At 62.3% G+C, this 22,458-nt stretch overlaps 1 long non-coding RNA gene across 3 annotated transcripts in view; it reads left to right on the top strand.

Annotated features, from left to right (window-relative positions):
- The first annotated feature begins 641 nt into the window (after positions 1-641).
- LOC311424082 overlaps positions 642-22,458 on the top strand; it is a 32,480-nt gene continuing 10,663 nt past the window's right edge. The window contains exons 1-3 of one of the 3 annotated variants that reach the window (XR_014685988.1): positions 642-787; positions 3,730-3,781; positions 19,064-19,433. This is a non-coding gene — a long non-coding RNA (uncharacterized lncRNA). Of the gene's footprint in view, positions 788-3,729; positions 3,782-6,802; positions 6,959-7,546; positions 7,668-19,063; positions 19,434-22,458 lie in introns of those variants that run through there. The other 2 variants (XR_014685989.1, XR_014685990.1) reach the window with 2 other exon arrangements.

Below are 22,458 nucleotides of genomic sequence, written 5' to 3'. Positions count from 1 at the left end.
GATCCCCTCTCGGTCCCACGGGGCGTGGGGGCCGGGAGGAGGCACGGGGTGGGGGGGGAGGAATCCGGCCCCCACCCGGCCCGGCCTCCCGCTGCCCTTGTGGGGCTGCACCGGCGGGGTGACCCGGAATATTTTTTTTTATTATTATTATTATTATTATTATTCTTTTCCCTACAATCCCCGTTATTTTTAGGTTCTGCTCCCGGAGCCGCCCCCGCTCTCCCCCCACCCACCGTGGCCCCCCCCCCACACACTCCTTCCCAACCCGTGCATTCCCCCCCCCCCCCAGCGCAGGGCTAACCTATCCCGCTCCCGACGTGAGGACGTCATGCCTTACGTAGTAAAATATGGAGAAAGCGGAAAAAAAAAAAAAAAAAAAAAAAAAAAAAAAAAGCGCATTTTCCCTCCTCTCTCCTTCTCTCCATTTCCAAAAGGGACAAAATGGATGTTTGGGCGGAATCCGCCCCCCCCGGGCCCGGCGGTCTCTAGGGGGGGGGGGAAAAGGGGGGGGTTACCGGGGTTCAGGCCCGTTAAAGCCCCCCGGGCAGACGTTTCTGTTTAACCCCACGTAACGGCAACGTGATCGGGGGGGGCTCCGCTTCTCCCAGCCCTGCTCCTGGCACTCCTCGCCGGGAGCCGCAGCCCGGCTCAGCCGCTCCGCATCGGCTCCAGCCTCGGGGGGGGGGCTCTCAGCATCCTGCCCCCCTCCCGGATGCTGCCGCTGTCCCGGCGGCTCTCGGCTCCCGCTGCCGCTTAAGTCCTAAAGGATGCAGAGGTGCGGAGGGAGGTAAATAACGCCCCCCCCCGGCTCCCCTCTCTCCCTGCCCCGCACAGAACTCCCCGGGCCGGGGCAGCCCCCGAGGTGGGGGGGGGTCGCAGGGGCAGGGCGGTGCGGACCCCCGCAGCATCCCGCCCCCCCCCTGCCGCTTCTCCCAACTTGGAGGAAGTCTTCCAGGGGGGACCCCACGCTCCCCTCTTTCCCCCCCCCCCAACCCGGGCCTTTTTTTTTTTTTTTTCCCCTTTATTTATTTTTTTCCTGCGGGTTGCGATATTTTTTTTTCTGCTTTTTTTTTTTTTTTTTTCCTTCCCCCCGGATTAGAGGGTCCCGCCAGCCCGGTGCGAGTATCGGGGTGGGGGCGAAGGAGGGGTGTGTGTGTGTGTGTAAGGGGGGGGGGGGGGGGGGGGTCGAGGCGTGGAAAGCTGCCCTCCCTCCGGCTCCCGCAGCGCCGGGAACAATGGCCACGGGCTCCGTGGGGACAATGCCCGGCGGAGCCGAGCTGCTTGGGTTGCAGGACACGTCCACCACCGCCTCGGCCCCCCCCGGGCCCCGGCCCCCGCTCCCCCGGGGCAGGCTCCCCCGCTCCCCCGGGGCTGTGGGAAAACGCGTGGCTGAGGTCTGGGGGGGGGGGGGGGGGAAGGATTTGCAGCAAACTTGGGGAAAGTTCCCCCCCGACGGAGCCGGCTCCGTCCCCTTCCCGGCTTTTGGGGCCGAGCCGCCCCTTTTGGCTGTTTTTTTTTTTTTTCTTTTTTTTTTTTTTTTTGCAGCAAAACTCCGAGGGCACCGTCGGGGCTCAACAGGTCGGCAGCGGGCAGCCCGGTGTGCGCGGCTCCTCCGCTTTCCATTTTCCCTTTTTCTCCACCCCTCTCCCCCCACCCTAGCGCACCCCCCCCACACACACACCCCCCACACCCCCCCCCCTCGCCTTCCCCGAGCCCCCTTCATTATTTCTGTTATCACAAGGCAGCCTCCGTGCCCAAACGCCGGCATGTGCGAGGCAAACAGAGCGCGATTGTTCCGAGCCTGGGAACGCGCGGAGGGGGCGCGGAGGGGGCGCGGGGGCCGCCGCCCGCCGCCCCCCGCCCGGGCCCGCTCAGACGCGATTGTGATGGAAATCGCCTTCCCGCATGCTGTTGAACTTGATGTTGACTCCTTTTCTTTGGGGCTCCACGTCTCCCCGGCCACTTGTTTGTGGGAAAATTTTCTGCCGGGCTCCAGTGTGAAATTAATTAATCAGGGCCTCGAGATGGCAATGGGACACAAAAGGGGACAGCCGGGGGAAACTCCGGCAAACTCACAAAAGCCACCCGGGGTTTATAGCCCCCGGGGCTGCCCGGACCGACTGCCCTGCCCTGCCCGCTGCCCGAGGTAAGGGGCTGCCGGAGCGAAGTTTCGGTGTGTGCAGCTATTTCGGGGGGTTCGGGGAAGGGATTTGGGGGCCGGGAGGGGGTGGTTGGAGAGGATCCTGGCGGTGGTTGGTGTGAGCATCCTTCCCCCGTCCCCTCCGAGCCGTGCCATCCGCGCTGCTGGTAAAGCCACGGAGAAATTCCCCAACCCAAAGGGCCGGGCTGAATTGGTTTTGGAGAAAGAGGGGGGGAAAAAAAATCTCTTTTTTTTTTTTTTTTATTTTTTTTTTTCCTAAAAAAGTAACTCGGGTGGTGGTGGTGCTGAAGCTCCTGGCTCTGCCCGAGCGAGCACGGCGGGGATTTCCTCGCCGTTGTTTTCCCGAGCGGGGAAATCTCCGCCGGGCTAAGGGAAAGCGTTCGGCCCCGGTGTGCTCCGGGAGGGGGGGGCTCCGCTCTTATTTCCAGTCTCCCCCCCCTCGGTATTAGTTTCTGCGAGTGCTGTGCGTGCCCTCCGACGGGCTTAGGAGCGGCGTGCGGATAAATATAAAATCAGATTGTCTTTTTTTAAGCACTTCCCAGGGCAGGCTATTATTGCTTTTAGAGAGATCAATCTTTGCAAAGCGTTCGGGGCTTAGGGGGAATATTTCTGCACGGGAGCAGGCCAAAAATACGAGCGTCAAACACCCTCCCTGTCTTTGTTGCCACCACATCTTTGGGTGACAGCGACAGCAGAAATAAAACAATTCCGAGCGCCGGCTAAATCTTTAGTTTCGGCACACATCGAGATCTCCGGGAGGGCAGCGATTGGGGAGGGTCTGGCCGGGGGTTTGGGCCCCTTTTTGCTGGGGGTCGCCCCCCCCTCTCTCCGGCGCTCTCTCGATGCTCCGGTGCTGGTTGAATTGATGTGCGAAGCGATGTGCAGGGAACGAGTCGTTGCGTTTTAAATGCAAATAATTCCCAGCGACAGCACCGGAATCAAAACGCTAAAAAAAAAAAAAAAAAAATTTAAAAAAAAAAAAACGGGGCGGGAAAAAAAGAAGAAGGAAAAAAAAAAATCTATATTTCTGGGAGGGGGGGAAAAAATACACAAACCAACAACAAACAGCTGAAAATCCGCTTCCGAGGGGCGCGGGCCGGGCTCCGTTCACCGGGGAGCGGCGGCTGCTGCCCGTTTCTGCGGGCCCGCGGCCGGGGATGCTCCGGTGCCCGCGGCACGGGGGGGTCGGGGGCAGCTCATTGCCCCCCAGCCCCGGGGGCTGCAGGCCCGGCGCTGCCGTTTCTCGCCCCCCGGTGCCCGTTGCAGCCGGCCGGGAGGGCAGACGTGGGGCTTCGCTGCTGCAGCTCCAGAGGCCGGGGCCCGGCTTTGCCCCCTGGGTAGGGCCGGGGCTCCCCTCGGGACCCCCCCCGAGCTGCTGGGGGCCGGGAAGGGCTGGGTGCTGGGGGGGTGGGCTCCAGCACCGCCCCCGCTGCCAGCCTCCCGGCAAAGTTGCTCCAAGTTGGAGCCGTCGCGCTCGCTGCTTCGCCTCTCGGATAGAAATATATACGTAAATCTCGATAAATAATTTATTTTTTTTCCTTTTTTTTTTTTTTTCTTTCTCTCCCCAGGTGAGCTCGGCCCAGAGGCTGCGCCGGGGGACTCTGCCCGCCCGCCGAGGAGGTAATTGCGGCTTTCCGTGCCTCTCGCCGGGCGTTAGCCCCGGGGCTGATGCTCGCCCCTTCCCACCGTGGGCAGCGGCGGGGCCGGGACGGGGCGGGCAGCGAGACCCTCCCGCGACCCCCGGGCCTGGCGCTGCCGGTAACGGCGACAAGTTGCCGTGCTGGAGGGGGTACGGCTGCGAAGCGGGGCTTCGGGAGAAGCCGGCCCGGGCCCGCCGGTTCCTCCGGTGGGAGCACGGCGCCGAGCCGAGCCGAGCCGAGCCGCGCTGCCTCCCGCCGAGGCGCCCGGCGGCTCCTGCGGCGAGCGCCGTGCTCGCACCGGAGCCCAACATGGCTGCTGCAGTGAAGGTATTTGATGCACACGGGGGTGGCGGCGAGGGGAGGACGGGGGACGAGAGGCACCGGGCTCCGAGCCGGTGCCCGCAGCCGCCGGCCGAGGGCTGGAGGCGGCCGAGCGCTCGGTAAGTGCCGGGAAGGAGCGGGGCCGAGCGAGCCCCGGGCCCCCCTTGCCATCCTCCCGCCGCCGCGAACACGCGTGGGGCAGCCGCCCCTTCGCTGCCGGCCCTGCCGAGCCTCCCCCGCCGCTTTCCCGGGCCCTCCCGGGGGCGCGGAGCCGAGGGGAGAGGCACCGGGAGACCGGCGGAGCCGAACCGGGCCGCTGCGGCTCGCCCGGTGCCTGCGCGGCGGCTTCCCGGGCCCGGGGGGAGGCGAAGGAACGGGACCGGTGAGGATGCTGAGCACCGGCCCCACCGGTGCCCGGAGCTGCCCATTCCCGAGGATGCTCCCGGGGCCGCTCCGTGGCTCCCGTTCGTTCCCCCGGCGGAGCTTTAGGGCTGCGGCCATTGCGGGGGGTTTGCCCCCTCGGGAGGCACCGTTTCACCGGGGAAAACCGCCGGGGTTAGGGAGAGGACCGGGAGGCGGCGGGACCCCCGGAGGTGTGGACGGCAGCGGGGCCGAGCCCGCCGGAGCCCTCGCCGCCGCCCGGTGCCGGGCCCTGCGCCTCCATCCCCGGTGGCGGCGGCGTTTCGGAGCCCGGTGGCGGAGGTAACGGCACCGGCTCGGTGTGCCCGTGCCCACCAAGCCGTGGGGGGACAGCGGGCGGCAGCTAGCGGGGCCGTACGGGGCGACGATCCGTTAATTCGGCAACCGGCTGCCTCGGTGGCACCGTCTCCCACTCGGAACGGTTCGCCGTGCCGCCGCGCACCCGAGCGACGGGAACGGCGGCGACGCTCACGACAATAATTAATGATAATTAGAACAATAATCACGAAGTGGTGGCGGCTTGGAAAGAGAAGGGCCGAGGAAGCACAACCGCGCACGGCTCCGGGGCCTCCCGCCGCGGCGGCGGCCGCCCTTCAGCACCACGGAGAGCGGCGGGGCCGGTGCCCGGTGCCCGGTACCCGGTGTCCGGTACCCAGTGTCCGGTACCCGGTGCCCGGTACCCGGTGCCCGGTGCCGGCGGGAGCATCCTCAGCCCCCGCCCCACCGTGCTGGGGCCGCCGCCCGTGGTCCGGGCTCCTTCCGAGGGTTCCCTTTTGCCGGGAGGCCCCGGTGCGGGGCACAAAGCCCCGGTGCCCCCGGTGAGCCCCCGGTGAGCCCCCGGTGCTTGCGGGGTGGCACCTCCAAAGCCACCGCCGTGCCCGGCTCCCAGCTCCTTCGGGCGCAGATATTTCTATAGGGATCCAACATACCCATATAGATATTTTTCTATAGGTATATCTAACAGGGTGGGTGTGGGCAGAGGGGTCGGGACGGTTCCGTGCGCCCTTGGTTCTCCCTCCCCAAAACACGGGGCGCTGGGAGCGGGGCCCGGGCCCGGCCGGGGGGTGCCCGCATCCAGCATCCCGGTGGGGTCGGGGCCGTGCCCGGCGGCTGGCGATGCCGGTGCTGAGCCCTGGCCGTGGGTTGGTTTCGTTTTCCGCCCTTTTTTTTGCGGAGCCAGGTGCGGTGCAGAGGCTCCGAGAGGGCTGCGGACCCCCCCCGGGCCGGGACAAAGCCGGGGGGCCGGGGGTGCGGAGCAGGGGTGCGCGTGCACAGCTGTGCGGGCACCCCAGGGGCGTGCACGGCGGTGCGTGTGCACCAGTGCGTGTGCACCGGTGAGTGTGCAAGGGGGGGAGTGCTCCCCGGTGGGCACCAGGGTGGGGCCGGGGGGCGCGCATCGGTGCCCGGGCACCCCGCGGTGCGCGCACGGGGGGCGCGCCTGTGCCCGCCGTTGCGCTGCCCGTGCAAAGAGGCTGGGGGGGCCGGGAAAGGGTCTATCCCTCCCCCCGGCCCGGCTTCAGGGGCTGCACCCCCGTGCCCGGAGAGCCGAGCGGGTCCCCTGCACCGGGCAGGGCCGGCCCCGGGCGGCCGCACGGGGGGGACGTGGAGCCGGAGCTCGGCGCCGCGCCCCGGGCTCTGCCCCGGCACCCCTCGGAGCCGCGGGCCCGCTTTGTCCCGGGCTCCAGACGTGCCCCCCCCACCCCGTCCCCCTCCGGGCTAAGGGACAAAGCCGAGCCCGGGCCCGTCGGGGCCCTGTTCCTGCCGGGGGGCGGGGGTCGTGCCCGTTTTTAGTCCGGAGCTGCCGCAAAATTTGCCTCTTTGCAAGCGCAGCGCAGCCCCGACGGGAGGGTCCGGCTGCCCCCGCCTCCCTTTCTCCCCCCCCCCTCCCGACTCGCTCAGGACCGGCCTTTTCCCCGCCCCAGCCCTTCCCCGTCGGGTTTAACGCCCGGCTGGGGGGGGGGGCGTAAAGAGGGTCGGGGGGCGGGGGGCGGCCCCGCCACAGCCCGGCCCGAGCGGGGTTAGCCTCGGGGCACCGCCGCCTCCCCCGACGGGGCGGGCCGGCTGCGGCCGGGCTGGGGGGGGCGGCGAGCCGGGAGGCTCCGTGGTGTTGGGTAAAGGAGGGGGGGCGAGCAGACGGGGCGGCCCCCTTGGGGGGGGGGGGAAAGCGGCGGCCGTGGCGAATGGCTCTGCCCCCGGGGGGGTGACCCCTGCCCCGGCCCCACCGCCCGGGCTTTGTCCCCGCCGGCCGCCCCGTCCCTCCTCCCGCCCTTCCCCGCCCTCCGCCGGCTCTGCCTCAACTTTAGAGGCAGGTCCCGGAGGCTCCGGGAGCGGGACCGGCACCGGGCGGGGGCTGGAAGCCTCCTCCCCACCCCGGCAGCACGGAAAGGACGCGGACACCCGGAGCCGACGGCGACAGGTACCCCCGCCCCGGTTCTCCGCCCCGGTTCCCCGCCCCGGTTCCCTCTCCGGTTCCCAGTCCCGGTTCCCTCCCCGGTTCCCAGTCCCGGTTCCCCTCCCCGGTTCCCCTTTTTTTGGGGGGGTTCCCCCTTCCTCTCCCCGCTCCTCTCCCTGCCCGGAGGAGCTTTGCCTCGCTGCGGTGCCGCTGCGGTTCCCCCGCCCGGCCGGAGCCCCCCGGTTGGGGCAACACCGGACCCCGGAGCGAACCCCCCCGCGGCCCGGCCGGTGCCCGGGGCCGGCCCCGAGCCTCCCGGTACGGGGATCCTTCGGGTCCCGCTGCGGGCGAGGCTACGCTGCGAGCACGGGACCCCCCCGGCAGCTCCGGGGTAGCCCCTTCGGGGCATCAACCGGTCCCGTCCCCCCCCCCCCCAGATATGAGAGGTCCCCTCCAAATATTCGGGGTCCCCCCAGCTCTAAAGGGTCCCCCTCGAAGATGCGGGGTCCGCATCTTCCCCCCTGGGCACGGGGACCCCCCGGCGGTGAAGGCTCCGGTCCCGCCCCCGGGGTCGTGAGCGGGGCCCGGCTGCAGAGAGCGGCTGCGGGAGGAAGGGGAGGAAGAGGAGGGCAGAGCGGAGATGCGGTGGAAACCCCGCGGGGCCCTTTCCGCTGGGTCCGTCCCTTCAACCAGTGACTCTCATGACTCAGCAGTTCCCCGCCAGTAATTTACAGTAATTACAAAGTGGGAGCGGGCTCCGGGCTGGGGCTGGGGGCGAATTTGGGGTTGGGGAGGACGCAGGTCCCTGGGGTGCTGGCAGAGGCTGCGGGGACGGCGCCCAGCGAGCACCGTGCCCTGCACGGCCCCCAGGCTGGGGGGGGGCTGAGCGGGGCTGAGCACGCTTCGGGGTGCGCGCGCGTCCCTTTGGGGTGCAGGTGTTGGGTTGGAGCTCTGGGGTGGGCAGCGCCGCTCGTCGCATCGCGCTCTCCCACCGAAACCGTTGGGGTCCCTTCGTTATTCGCGGCGAGGTGACGGGGCCGGCGGCCACCCCGGGGGGCTCCAACGGGCCGTGGTGGCTCGCTGGTGCCGGAGCGAAACCTCCCCGGGGTTGCGCGGCACGGCCGAGGCCCGATTTTAAAAGACCTGGGTTGGTTTTTCTCTTTGGTTATCTAGCTGTATGAGTGTATGTGATATCATAAAGCTAGAGAACCGAATGTAAAAACCCGCTCGCTATTCTCCGGGAGAAATCCCTGCCCTCCCGGCAGGAGAGGGGCCCCGCGGCCGCCGGCCTCCCCAAGGCACCGGCCACGGCGCCTTCGCCGGGGGAGAGCGGCTGGAAGCCAAACGCGCCGCGTCTGTGGAGTGGAAATTTCAGTGGGGTTTTGTCTTTAATCATTTTTATTGAGGCCCAGAGCTAGCGTCTGTGCCTAGGTGATTATTTCTATTCAAACCTGGGGTTCCTCAGGCTAGCTACGAACCAAGAACCTTTTATTTTATTAATTTTTTTATTTTATTTTTTTCTGCAGTGGTTTTAATTTCCACGCCGACAATTAAGCTCGGTTGCACCGGGTGTGCTGGAGACAAATGAAACGGGGCCAGCTCAGAAATAACCCCCAGAGAAGCCCTGTTTATAACGAAGTAGGAGGAAAGTTGCTTAAATAAATTACCGCATGCAAATTGTAATTTAGCGCAAACCCGTTTCCGAGGCCGGTTTATCTACTGGGGAAGAGAAATAAATCATCGCCGCTCGTCGCTTATTCTGCATCTGCAGAGATAGTGCAGCTTTGTTCCTCGGAGAGGTGGATTTGGGAGCCTTGCTCCCACCGTGCCGGTGCTGCCGCGGTCGCAGCCTCCCCTCCGCGTGTCTCCCGGGCTCCGGCTTTGCTCCTTGCCGTGCCGCGGGTTGGGGTGCCCCGTGCCCGCGTGCGCCGAGCTCCTTCCCTCCTGCTTCCTCGGGCAGAAAGCTCTGCAGATGGACCCAGCCAGCGATGTTGTGCCGGGTCGGGCACGTGTTAAGCCCTCGCAGGATCAGGCCCGCGGGAGGTGGACACGGCGCGAGGGGCTCCGCAGCCCGTGTAGGGCGGTGGCGTTGGGGACATTTCCGCACGCCGGCTCGCTGTTCTGTTTGGTGCATCTCTTCCCTGGCTTGAGAAAAGCAACGAGGAAGAGCAGCGGCTCCAAACAGGAAAATGCCAACCCCGCCACCCCTCGCGCCGTGAGCCTCTCCCTGCCCCGTCTCTCCTGGCCGGAGTTTCGCTTCTGCGTGCAGTCGCACCTCCTCTTCCAACTGACGTTGCCGGAGTCTGCAGGGAGAGGGGAGCGAGGAGGATTTTGGGGGGCGAGAGGAAGGGGGTGCCCCTTTCTCTCCCTTGATAGCTCTTGCTTTGTTCCACCAGCGAGAGGGGCAGATTGCGTGTGCCGCAACAGCGGGCGCTGATCCTTTCCCCCAACCCGCAGGGATGCCCTGGGCTGGCCTGGTTAGGGCCGTGCTGTGGGTAGGGAGCAAAAGGGCCTGAAATGAGGTGTGGGAGAAAGCAGAGCAGATTGGCAGTGGGATTTCAGCTTCTCGTTCCTAACCCGTAATGGTGCTGGTGGCATTTGACAACCTTTATGGCTGCTGCGGCTCTGCCCACGGCTCGGGGATGGGAACGCGCTTGCTTTAGCAGCAGCGATGCCGAGGGTGGGTGAAAGCATCCACCACGGTGTAATGCAGGGACGCGGGGCTGTTCCTGAATCCAGAGGTCACCATGCAGTGGGAAACATGGTGGGGACACCAGGTTGTGTCCTTTACACCGGTCCCAGGAGGGGGAACGCACCCCATCCGCCGCCTGATGCCACCCCGCGCTCTGCTCGCACGGCTGGAGGAAAACCTTCCCCAGCTCCTCGGTGCTGAGCCCAGAGCTCCTCCCGAGGCCCCTGGGCTCTGCAGGAACATGATTTCCCGTGGTCTGTCCCCAAATCCTACAGCTTCACATGCCGGGGCTGCCGGCAGGGCCCTGCCTGCGGCTCTGTAGCACCAGCGGAGGGAGATGCTCGATCGTGGCAGCAGCGAGGCCGCGTGGGGACAGCCGGGAGGAAGCGGCCTCAGCAGCAGGAGGGATGCTCAGGGCAGGTGCAGGGAGCTGACACCTCCCGCCTCATCCCACCCTCTGCATTTGGGGTCCCAACCTGAAGGGTGTCCCGAAACACAACGCCCCGGACCCCAAATCCCAACCGGGAGCAGAGGTGGGGAGAGCGCGGGCTCTGCCGCCCTCGGGAAGCTTTCTCTTCCCTCCTGACTACTTGTAAACCATTCAGAAAGAATTTCTTAAAATAGGTTCCACTTTAAGGACTTATCTGCTGAATGCCATTAATTTTCTGGGGTTCGTTAAAAGCAAACTTGGTATCATAGCAACTGAATCTATTCCAGGAAAGCAGCCAATTGCAAAGCACGGTGTGTGCAACCGAAGGCGAGAGAAAGGAGCCTTTCAGGTTTATTCTCGGGCTTGTGCCTCGGCAAGTGAAGTTTTAATTTTCGGTGTTTTATTCCTTGCAGAATATTTTATATATATATATTTTTTCCCAACGAATCTGCAGGGAGAGGAAAATGACGGTGGGGGCAAATATTTGCAAAATTGCCTTCGTTTCGGGCAGGGGCGGTTGCAGGGGGCGGTGGCAGGCGCTCTGGTGGGCACGAGGCAGGTCCCTGCGGGTGTCAGTGCCACCAACCCCGGTGTCACCCTAGGGAACGGGTCCCTGGGTGTGATGCTGAGCGTGGGCATCTCCAGCAGCTCCGGATATCCGTGGGTCCGGGACCGCCTGTCGGGATTGGGGTCTGCTGGTAAAGAGGTCGTTAATCCCCTTCTCATTTCCATGGCCTCGCTAAGGAAATAGTCATTATTTTCCTTTTAATCCCATCTCTCTCCTCTTTTCCATTAGGCCCTAAGCTGCAATCTTATTCCTGGGGGATGTTACGCTGTGGATAATCCCAGGCCCCCCAGCCCGGATGGTTTGGGGCAGGGGCTGCTGCCTGCGTGTCGGGGCTGAGCCCGGCCGCCCCGTGGTCCCCAGGTCCCCGGCACGGTGCTGAGCATCCCGGCACAGCAGAGCAAAGGTGGAGCCCTAAAAATCTCCCCACCGATGCAATAATCAGGCAGAGCGGATTTAATTGGGGACGGGAGGTGGGAGCTGTGTTTGCAGCCATCCCGGCTGCCGGTGTCTCAGGCGGGTGCCCAAAGGTGTGCGTGTCCCTGGCCACAAAACCCCAATTGCCCGTCCCGTGGCAGCGCCTGCCTCTCCTCTCCCTGGTGGAAGGATGGTTTTCCAGCTCTGCTTTGTGCTCGATAGCAGGGAGGGGAAAAAAAAAAAAAAAAAAGTCATTTATGATAAAAAGTATCACTTAAATAGATAGAAAGGGTAAAAGCCCCGGACAAAAACATATCCCTGAGCAGGAGAAAATGAAAAACACTGATGTGTTTAACTTTAGGCCATTTAAAAATAACCATTGAACAGGCAACAGTAAATAACAATTCCTTCCAATCAGGTATGTGTCATTGCAGCAGAAAAGCTCCCGTTTATTTACCCAAAGCTGGCAGAGGATGGCCCGGCCAGCTCTTTATCTGCTAATTTTTATAGATGTCAGGCTGGAGTCTCCAACCCGGATAAATCAGCAGCCGGAGGTGGATGGAGCGGCGCAGCATCCCTCAGCCACCCTCCGGCACCAAAGGGAGAGCAGTCGGTGGGCACATGGGACCCCCACCCGTGATACCTGGCACGGGGGGTGACACCAGACCCCGTGTGGGACATTGGGGTACTCGGGGACCCCAGCCAAAGCATCGCCCTCACTGCTGACACCACGTCCTGCATGGGGAAGCGGCCCTGATGCCGCACGGCATCGGATCCGCGGCTTGCAAGCCTGCCCGCCTCTCCTTTCTCTTCCTCCCCCCCCCCCACTCCTTTTTTTTTTTTTATGGAGAAATTATTATTTACAGTTTAATATCTTCATGTTTCTATGGAAACTCCATGGCTGCGCTGGGTGGAGGAGTCAAAACCAGCCGGGGAAATGGCAATATTTGCGAGGGAGCGGAGCGGGTGGGCGCTCGCCTGCGCCGGGTGGCACAGGGGAAAGTGCCCCAGCCCCGAATGTAGGTCACGCACATGTGTGCATAATCACATACATATGTTGACTTCAAAGAGCTCGGGCTCATCCTCGGAGATAACAAACGCGCGTGTGGCTGTTAAACAGATTTGCATTTATAAACCACCAAGGCGGGCACGTGCGCTCCATACCGGGGGGCCGGGGACACCCCCCCAGCCTGGCACTCATGCGGAAAGAGCGCGGCGCTGGCGGAGACCTTCTCCCCCTAATAGCCGGTGACAGGGACTCGCTCGTGGCGATGTCCCCGCGCTAGGCACGGAGCAAGGACGGAAGGTGTGCGGCGTCCCCGCTTTTGTCAGAAAGTATCTATCAGAGCAGCGGGGAAAGGTCAGCGGGAAATGCAGGCGGCCCTGAGGATGCTGTCCCCGTGCCCGTCCGTCACGCTGCTAACACCAGCCAGCCCCAGCCTCTCTCTCTCTTTCTCTCTCTCCCCCCCCCTCAGGACAGCTGCAGATTAGCTTAAAAAAATCACAGCCGCTTCAAAAAATAATAACTGTGGCTCGCGCTGCATTTGCCTTCTGGTTTTTCAGCCTTTGGGGATGGCGTTTTCATGCCTTGCTCGGCAGCCACCAGGAATGTATTTATTTATTTTTAATGAAAAGCACGATCCTGGTGCTTTGCTGGGGCTGGGCCTTGGTGAACAAGGAGCTGCCGCGCGGCCGGGCTCAGGCTGGCAGGTGGAGGCTGTGCGGGTGTGCTGGGAGCTCCGGGGATGAGGATGAAGATTAGGATGAGGATGAGGATGAGGACAAGCCCCATATCTCTGCGGTCACCGTAGCTCTGGTCAGAGCCTGAGCCCCGACTTCCCTTGTCCTAATTCCCCGGGAAGCCAGGCGAGAACCGCTCCCGTTTATTGTTTTCTATAAATCTCGGATTTCCACCGAGTTTGGAGACAATTTCCTAGCTCGATGTAAAGGAAAATTAATACGTGAAACCCCCCCTGTCCAAACTACCCCCTTCCCAGGAAGCCCCAGCCCCGGGGCTCCCATCGCTTGGTGCATCAGGTGGAGACAGGGACGGTGCACAGGGTGTTTGCTCCTGGAGCATCGGAGGCTGGCTGCGAAACCTGGGCACGGGGCTGGGGTCCCCATGGCTGGGTCACAGCCCCCAGCAGCCCCCCCCCTTGTTTTTAGGGCCAGGGAATGGGACAGAGGACACGGCCACGGCCATATGTCTGCCTGCTCTTGCAGAGCCTTCAGTTTTGGGAGGAAAAGGAAGGTATTTGTGCATCGGGGAAAGGCACTGGCAGCTTTTGCTCATTTCTTATGACAAAATTGAAGCATTCAAATGAAAGGGAAAAAAAAGAGGGGGCTCCACGGTGGGGGCATCGACACCAGCTCCGCTTCCCGGGATGGGAAAAAACCCCCTCGGCCGCTGCGAATTTCTCACCTCCCCACCGGCCGCCGCTTTGGGGAAAAAAAATTCTTCTTTGGGGAAGAAATCGGGCATCAGCCGCAATGCATAACCGTGTGCCTGGCACACCCGGGTGTGCACACGCACGCACACGGCTTGCACACGCATGTGCACGCACACGGGCTGCCCCGCGGCGGGGCTCGCCGGCCGGGGCCGCTGCTCCGGGAGACGGGGCGCGAGTGGCATTTCAATGCAAACCAGGCAGGAACAATGAGGTGTGTTTTTAAGGGACTGTGAAAGGGGGGTTTTGCTGAATAACTGAAAAGGCGGAGGGGGGAGGAGGGAGCCGGCAGCCCCTCCATTAGCTCAGTGCAGCAGCGAGAACAGCTGTGAAAAGAGCCCAGGCCTTTTTCCCACGCCCAGAGGAGCGGAGCGAGGGAAGGAGCCCTCCCAGCGAGGTCAGATCCCATCACTAATATATACACAGGCTGTGCCCTCATTCACGTCACCCCGGCGCAGGTTTGTTTAAGGCGCGCACACTGACACTAATTTCTCCTCCCGCTCGCTCCCCCAGCCGGCCCCATTATGGTCCCCGCTGCATTAAACCCTCCCCGCGGCCCCGCGACGGCTGGCGGCACCGTGGTGTCCCCCCCCCTCCCCAATCCCTCTCCAACCCCTGCCCAGCACCTGACCGGCAAGGTCAAGAGGAGCCCGCGCCGCCGTCGCCGCCGGGATCTGGCCGGCAGCTGCTGCGCGGCCGCGCCGGGGCTGCCTCGCAGGAATGCGTCCCGCAGATGGGACCTGGCTGGGCACGTGCAACGTCCCCGTGCTGGCCAGATTCTCTCCTTGTCCCCGTTTTCATTCCTTGCACCCATCCCTGGGTGCTGGATGAGTGCGTCCCGGGGTTCTCCGCGCGTGCCGGGGGAGAAGGGGATGCTCCCGCCTGGCTTTCCCTGCCCTTGTCCTCCCTCACCCTGCTGTGCCCGGTATCCTCCGAGAGACGGGCATCAAATAAATCAGGCCTTGTTTATTCTCGTGCTCGGGCTTGGTGTGTGAGTTCATTTGAAAACGTTCTGCCTTAAATTACAGCCTAATAAATCAATAGCCACTTAGCGATGCAAGCGAGTGGGAGCGGTTTGCGCAAAGAATTAAAGTTGGCTCCGCGGCTCTCGAGCTTTGTGACGGGCGAGGGAACGGGGTGCTGGCCGGGCAGCTCGTGCCTGGCCCCATCCCCTGCCTTGGGACACGTGTGTGCATGGCTGGGACACGTGTGTGCATGGCAGGGACATGTGTGTGCGTGGCTGGGCATGGCCAAGCCATGGATATGCATGGCCGCGTGTGGCAGGGACACGATTTAGGGCAGGTGCGTGCCACCAGCTGCCCCGTGCAGGGGCTTGGTGCAGCCTCAGAGCTATCCCAGCTCCTCTCTGACATGAATTTCCCCCCAGCACAGGGCGATGCGGATCCCCCATCCCGCTCCCACCCTCTTCTGCCTCGCCACCTTCTCCTCCTTCGGGGAGCTGGGTGATGCCCTGCACTTGGCCAGTGGCTTTCCCTGTGCGTCCTCCTCCCCTTCTCCCCTCCACTCACACCTTGTGCTTGTCTAATCCCCTTGTATTTGCCTGGGCCTCCTTCCAGGGCCACCCACCTCTTTATAGGGCCACTGCTAAGTAAACGCTGCCTTTGCTCTGCTAAACGGGGACTCCTCCTTCACACAGCCGGGGTTTGCGGGACCAACCCTGCCCCTCTTGTGCCCCGCTCGCCTTTCTGGGGGCTGCTCTGCCTCCTGGCACTCTTCATCCTCCTCCTCCTCCTTCCTGATGCCCTCAGATGGATGGGAAGGGATGTGTGGCTCTCACAGCAGCCGTCGTGCCCGCTCCCACCAAAGCTGCCTCTGGCGATGCCCAAGGACCCCGTCCCCGTCCCTGTCCCCCCCTCCCACCCTTTTGCATCCGAGCCGGTTTCGTCCCTCCCCCCTCATCTCCCTTGCCAAGCCCTGACACTTGATGGCAGCCCCATTCAAAATGCATGGGCTCCCCTTTCCAAGCGCCCCGGTCCTTTTGAACTAAAAGGATTTTCTCAGAGGCTAAGTTCAAATGTATGGCCGTTATTTATTTATCACCCCGCTATGTATTATTCATTTATTTAAAAATGTATGGCAGCTGGGAGCCCCGTGTTTAATCACCCTGTGGATGGCGAGGGCCAGGTGGAGACGGCCCCTTGCTCCGCCGGTAACCTGGCGCGGTCGCTGCCGCCGGGACTCTGGCCTCACGCCTGATTTAGCATCAACACGGCCAAAAATAAACCCGGCCCCCTCGGCAGAGAGAGGACAGCAGCCTCACGGGGTGGGCACGGAGCTGGGGACGGTGTTTTGGGGGGCTGGGGGGATGCCAAGGACGTGGGGCTGCGTGTAGGGGTGTGGGGATGTTGTAGGATCCCCACCCCAGCACTGCTGGTTGGGGTTGGGGTTGGGGTTGGGGTTGGGGTTGGAGACGTGCCCTGCTCGCTGTCTGTCCCCCCCCACCGGTGGTCCCAGCTGGCAGATTGCTGCCCGCCGTACGAGCACGCAGTCGCCAGCATGGTGCTGATGTGCGTGGAGGCCGGGAGGGCATGGCGTTGGGCTGCCAGCATGGAAAAAAAAAAGAGGGAAAAATAGGAAAAAAAAAAATAATAAAAAAAAAAAGGCCAGCTTCCAACTCACCGCTTTGCTTTCCCTGGCATCGCAGGGATGAGGGCCGCATCCAGCCCCCCCGCAGGGCTGAAGGGCCGAGCCCCCTCGGAAGGAGCACAAAGGGTTAAGGATGCTCTCGCTCCCCCTCCCCAAACTCCCCACGTCCCCCCCCCCATGCGCTCCCACCACCCTCTTCCTCGCCGGGCCACTCGCTAATTGAGACAGCTTCAGCCCCTGCCTCCCTCCTCTCCCCCTGGGGCTGAGCTGCCTCTTCCCAGGGGGAGCACATTGTCTGCTCCAGCCGGGTTGATGTAATCCCTAAGCCCGAACAATACTTCCCCACCCCGCTCCCGCTGAAAGGGTATTAGTTGCCCAATGAGATAATTACTCCCCAGGCCACCCTAATCACCGTGCCCGGCCGGCCGCTTTCCCCTTTTCCATCCCGCAGTGCCCGGGCTGAGTTTTTGGGGTGCCCAGTGGTGGTGCCATAAAGATGCAGGGACCCCAAATCCCCAAATACCCGCAGAGTAAAATAGAGCAGGGGAGAGGGACCTGCTGCCTCCAGTGCATCGGTTGCAGCCCCAAATTGCTGCTGTCACCCCAAATTGTCACCCGTGGGTGCTGTTCGGGGTGCTGGCGGGCACAGGATGGGGCAGCCCCGGTGCTGTCTCCACGCTCACCACCCTGCAGAAAGTTGCTGATGGAGCACGGCTGGGGTGACCCGTGGTGAGGTGGGATTTGGGATTTCCTGATGTCCCCGTCTCGGTCCCCTCTTTTAAATTTCGAGGCTAAAATATGGGGGGAACAAAATTCCACCTCTTCGCCAAATATCGGTGTTTGCGCAGGCGCGCTTTTGAAAATCAGGATTTCAGCAATTAAAGGAACTACCCCAGCCCATGGGATAAACGAGAGCAGTTTTCCTGAATTGGTTTAGCAGGAAATAATCCAGGTTTGCAGCTCCCACGTGGCAGCGCCGCGTGAATCGCAGCCCATGGGACGGTGCCAGGGCTGCCTCTCCCCTCCCGAGGTGCTGCAGTCGGAGATGTCTGCAAAAAAAACAACAACCCCAAAACGGACCCGTTTTGGGATGCCCAAATTCCAGCCTTATTAATCCTCCTCTTTGCGGCTCCTGGCGCTGATGAAGCCGGGGATTATCACATCTGCCTTCCTGCACGCCGGAACGAGGCAGGGGGAGAAATAATCTCCGAAAGGTTTTGCTGAGCCCATCCCGAGGAACGGTGTCTGGGGATGCCCGGGAGGGGGGGATGCGGACCCTCCGTCGTGGCTCTGTTTTTATGGCTGCTGGTTTGGCACGGGGTTCAGAGGATGCTCACTGGGGCACGGGGTTTACATGATGGGACCGGTGCGTGCACCGAGCAAACTTCCCAACGAGGACTTTTTTCCCCCAAACCCATTGGGATTACGGATGCCGGAGCGGGGGCCGCGCAAGGCCAATGCTGCGGGGAGCGGCGAGGGACGCTGCCCCGCTGCAGCCACCGCTCCTCCCCGTCCCTTTCTTGGCCGATCTCTTCTGACAGACAAACACAGTTTCTTTCTCCGAAACAAAGTCCTTGTCCAGCCAAGCACACAAAGCGGATCCATTATCCGATGGGGGACAGAAAGGAGGGGCGGGGGGGGGGGGGGTGCTGCCGGGCGCACAATGCACACAAGTGGCGCGCGGGGCCGCCCCTATTGTGTCTGGGCAGGAAGGGCCGGGACCCACGGCGCGGCCCCGTGAATGGCAGCATTGTGTCTGAGCCCTCCGTCGCCTTGGGCGTCCCTGGCCCCCCGGTCCCCCCCCTTTCCAGCTCCTGCCGCCCGTCTGGGGCAGCAGAGCCAACCTGTTCCCTTGGGTGGGGAAAGCCGATGTTCTCCTGTGTTTTTGGGGTCATAGCGTCCCACCGGACACCGTAGGGGCTGTAGGAAAAGGGGTGCTGGAGGGGTTGAGTTTTGGGGTGTGGAGCAAGTGGTCCCAAAGGTGTCGCCCATGGGCAGGGTGGAAATGGGTGCTGGGGACTGAGGGGTGAAGTCCTCGCCTCCAAACCCAACCTGGAGAGGGGATTTGGGGGGCATAAAAAGGCTGATTTGGGGCAGAACGAGGCATCCCATCACTGGCAGCTGGTGCTGGGGGTGGGATAGACAACCAAGGGCAGGTCTGTAGGGGATTTGTCCCCATCACCCAATGCAGAGCCTGGAGGACCCCAACAGCTTCATAATCCCTCGGAGAAGCTGCTCGGACCCTCAGCCTCTCCAGCACCCTTCAGGAACAAGCTCCTGCAGCTGGTTGTGTGTCGTGCAGGGGAGGAAATCCTCCTGTCTGGGCATAAAACTCTCAGCCTGGGCATCACCCGGTGCTTCCACGCGTTCCTGCTCCCCTCCTCACTCGGCTCCTGCCCTGCCGAGGTCCCGTATCCCCACAGAGGGATGTGGGACTTGCTCTGGGTGCGATCTGTGGGGTGATGGAGCCAACCAACCCTCCCCTTAAACCCCAGCGAAGAGGCCAAAGGAACATTTTGATGGGCAACACGAGGCAGATCCTGCTCACGGTGCTGTGTGCGGGGAGAAGCTCGGGGCTGGTGGAGGCAGGGTCGGGTACGGGGACCCCCAGCAGCACATGGGCTCAGGAACCTTCACCATTTCCCTAAATCATCATCTTAGCCACGTGGGCTTGCCCTGCGTGTCGGCTGGGCTGTTTCGGAGGGCTCTGTGCTGAGCAGTGTGAGAGGGATGTGCTGGAGGTGGCCGTGGTGTGTCCATGCCCCCAGCTGCAGTCACCAGTTCGGGTCAGCGGGGTCCCGCAGACCCCGGGACCACCACTTATAGGGTTGGCTGTGACGTGTCCCCTCTGTCCATCCTCACCGTTCCTTTCCTTGTGCAGTAACTAGAAGGAAAACCGAGCTTCCAGCTCCTACGGTAACCATCCTCGCAGCACCTCATGCATTGCTCCTTTTATTATTTTTTTTTTCAGAGGAAAAATCCCGGCATCGCCTCGATCAGCGTGGTTTTGGCAGCACCCACCAAAGGGGATGGGGACAGGGACAAGGAGAAGCCGTGCCAGCGCAGGGCAGTGGGGAGACGACCACCTCGCAGCACCCTCACCCTGGAAATCGAAGGAAAGAGGAGCTCCACCAGGACCTGGGGTTAGGACTGAGCTTTCCAGCCCGGAGGAGGCTGCTCCTGCCGTGGGTTTGCAGCGGTAAAGTTGTCCCTGGCTTTTGGGGCCAGGCTGGCGTGGTGGCATCCCTCCTCCACAAGCACGACACGCGTGGAGCTGAGCATGGGAAGTTACCTGCGCTCCCCCAAGGATCCTCAAGACCCCATCGCCCCTTGTGGATTCGGTAAGTTTCAGATTTTCCTTCTTTCCTCTCCCCCATCCAGCCGGCACGGGGTTTTCTGCTGTATCCAAAAACCCCAAAGCCGGCTCTGATGGGTAAAACCTTCCCCTGGCTCTCTGCAGCCGGGGATCTGGGGGGAGCAGGGGAGTGTGATGGGGGCTGCTCCTCATGGTCAGGTCGGGGCAGGGGGCTGCGATGGCCGGGATGCAAGGTGCTGGGCTCGTGGTCCCTTTTTCTCCATGCTTTAGGGGGAAAAAAAAAAAAAAAGCTTGCATCCTCCTTATTTAAATACCCTTTTGAAAATATTCAGCTTTGCACTGAAAGCTGGCGGAAGACTGGTTAATGTTTTTCCCCTCTTTCCCTTTTTAATGCACATCTTAAATCTTTCCTATATGACTCAAAACGTCATTTTCTGTGGGCAAACAGCAGAACGGGGACTCTTCCCTCCACCACCTCGTGCTTTTCCCCTGCTGGGGTTTCATCTTTCCCCCTGAAACCCGCAGTTCTTCCTGCTCTGCCCCATCCGACCCTCCCTGCACACGTTTTTCCTGCTGGCGGACATCGGGTTTAGCCACGCGAGCTCCTTCCAGCTCCTCCAGGTCTCCCGTTTTTTGGGTAACCTTCGCATCCCAGCCTGCGAGCGCGCAGGGGAAGGGGGCGGGGAGGAGCACAGCCGTTCGGCAGCAGGGCTGAACGCAGCCTTGGGGGTTAGTCAAGGGGAAAACCCGCAGCCCCCGCGGCTCGGGGTTTCGCACGTGACAGCAGAGCTGTCCGAGGCATCAGAGAAATAAACTCGCACCTTTCCCAGAGCGAGCCCCCATGCGCCCGGCACCGTGCCCGGCACGGGTGCTGCTGGCTCACCCGCGCTCCCGGAGGGATTTTTCCCCTCCCTGGTCTTGGCTGCTGGGATTTGGGAGCTCCTGACATGGCCTCGTGCTTCGGCTCTCCCCCAGCTGCACGGCGGGGAGATGAGGAGTGTTTTCCCTCATTTCGCCCCCCAAGACAACTGGTTGTGGGAGGTTTTTGCAGCGGTCCCGGGGAGATGCGCACGAGCAAATCCCCCCAGTAAACCCCGCATTTGTGGGTAATCTCCAGCCAGCACCATCCCATCTGGACCCCGGGATGCGGGGCTGGAGTGGGGAGCCCCAGGCAGGGCGAGGAGCAGGGCACCAGGCACGCCACCCCACCAAACGACCCCACCCATGGCTCCGAACCCCCTCCCCATCCCTTTTTCCTCCATCCCTTTATTTAAACACCCCCTTCTCCCCCAGCCCAGCGTGAAGGATGGAGAGGGGGGCTGCTCGGGGGCCCCTTTGGCGCCGGCACCCGCGGCGGCCCCGTGCCCGGCGGGTGCCCCCGGCAGATGCTCGGCGCCGCGGGCGAAGCCGTCCTCCGCCTCGCTCTAAGATGGCCGGCGGCCCCAAAATGGTGCTGAGCATGAGACGCCATCTGCAAGGCTGGTCCCACGCCCGCCGTGGCCTTTTTATGCAAAGGGGAATTAATTAGATTTGAATATGGTAATTAAGCCATCAAGCCCCGCCGGTGCGACGAGGTCCCTTCTTTTCTTCGGGCTTTCTTCTCGCCCCTCTCTCCCGCCGCCCCTTAACCCTTCCCCCTCCGCTTTTGCACCCACGGCACCGCTCCTGCATCTTAATGAAACGCCGCGTCTAGGACGTGCCCTCGCCCCCCGTTTCCCACGCCCGTGCCGAGTTCTGTCTGTCCTCGGCACGCCGGCCGCCTGTCCCAGTCGTGCCCCGTGGGTTGAGCGCGATACCCGCGTGTTTCACCCCAAAAAAAAGCCATGAGGTCATGGAGGGATGCGGGCGGTGTCGCCGCTATGGCCAGCGGGTTTTTGGCAGGTGGTGTGGCTGCAGTGGGGAATCAAGACGAAATCCATGCCCCCCAGTGCCGGGTTGTTTCCTCTCGGATCCGTTCGTTGCTCTTAGCGGGTTTTCTTCGTGCCGCCTAAGTCATGGGCTGTAGGGTCGTGGGGTGCTGCTGGTACCCGCCTGCTGCCCCCGCTGATGTGTCGGGATTTCTGCTGGGGTATTTTGTGCTTAGAAGGAAAATAAACAAAAACTGAATGTGTTTTCAGCATCTATGTCCAGAAAATGATATATATTTTTTTTCCCACTAGCAATTAAAGGTTTTATCGTTCCCATATTTCTAATTTCCTTCCAGTCCAGCCACCCTGACCCACAGCTGCTGGGTCCTCGTTCACACAACTAGGGCGAGGTGCAGAGGCTGGAAAACTCTTGCAAGCAGGGATCTGAGCAGAGAAAAAAAAATCCCTGGAATATTTTTATGCATATATTTATCTATATAAGGAAAATGTTCCTTTTTTTTTTTTTTTTTTTTTTTTTTCTTTCACTTACCTCATAAAGCGAAAGAAAGAAATCGGGGAAAAACCTGTGGGAGCTTGTCAGAAAAGCCTGCGGGCGCTTTCCGAACAAGTTGCTGAAAACTTGGGTGGACGTCTTCTAAAATCGGAGTGTTTGCGCCGGGGTCATTTTCGGCCAAACTTTTAATCGTGGTGGCGAGCAGCTTCCCACCAAAACCAAGACAACGACCGAGGTTACACACCCAGAAATATATGATATGTGTACGTGCAGGGTGTCACCCCAGATAGATGCATTATGTGCGTGTATCCAGGTAGCACAGGTGTAGGTGTCCATGAGCACCATGCCCGGGCTGCTCGGAGTGGTGCTGGATGGTGCTGAGCTCTGGGAGCAGCGAGCAGAGCACGCCGGATCGTTGCCCATCACCGCTTGCTCGTTAGGGCTCCTTCGTTTATGCACCAGCAGCTCGCCACCAGCGGCGAGGGCCAGGATGCACGGCTGGGGCAAAACTTGGCGATTTCAGGCACCGCTGAGAATTTTTCAGCTCTTCGCCCCCGGGAGCAGCAGCTCTGCAAAGCCAGGACCCGCGCCGTCCTCCCTGCTCCCCCGGCGTCGGTGGGAGGCATCCAGGGGTTTAATCCAAGCTGGCACCGCTGCCCGCGGGAGGGGCGGCCCCGGGCTGGAGCCCC

The sequence above is a fragment of the Aythya ferina genome (assembly GCF_964211825.1).
Source record: "Aythya ferina genome assembly, chromosome: 26".
Taxonomy (NCBI): Eukaryota; Metazoa; Chordata; class Aves; order Anseriformes; family Anatidae; genus Aythya; species Aythya ferina.
Note: the sequence above shows the minus strand (reverse complement) of the source record. Positions and strands in the feature narration are given on the sequence as shown.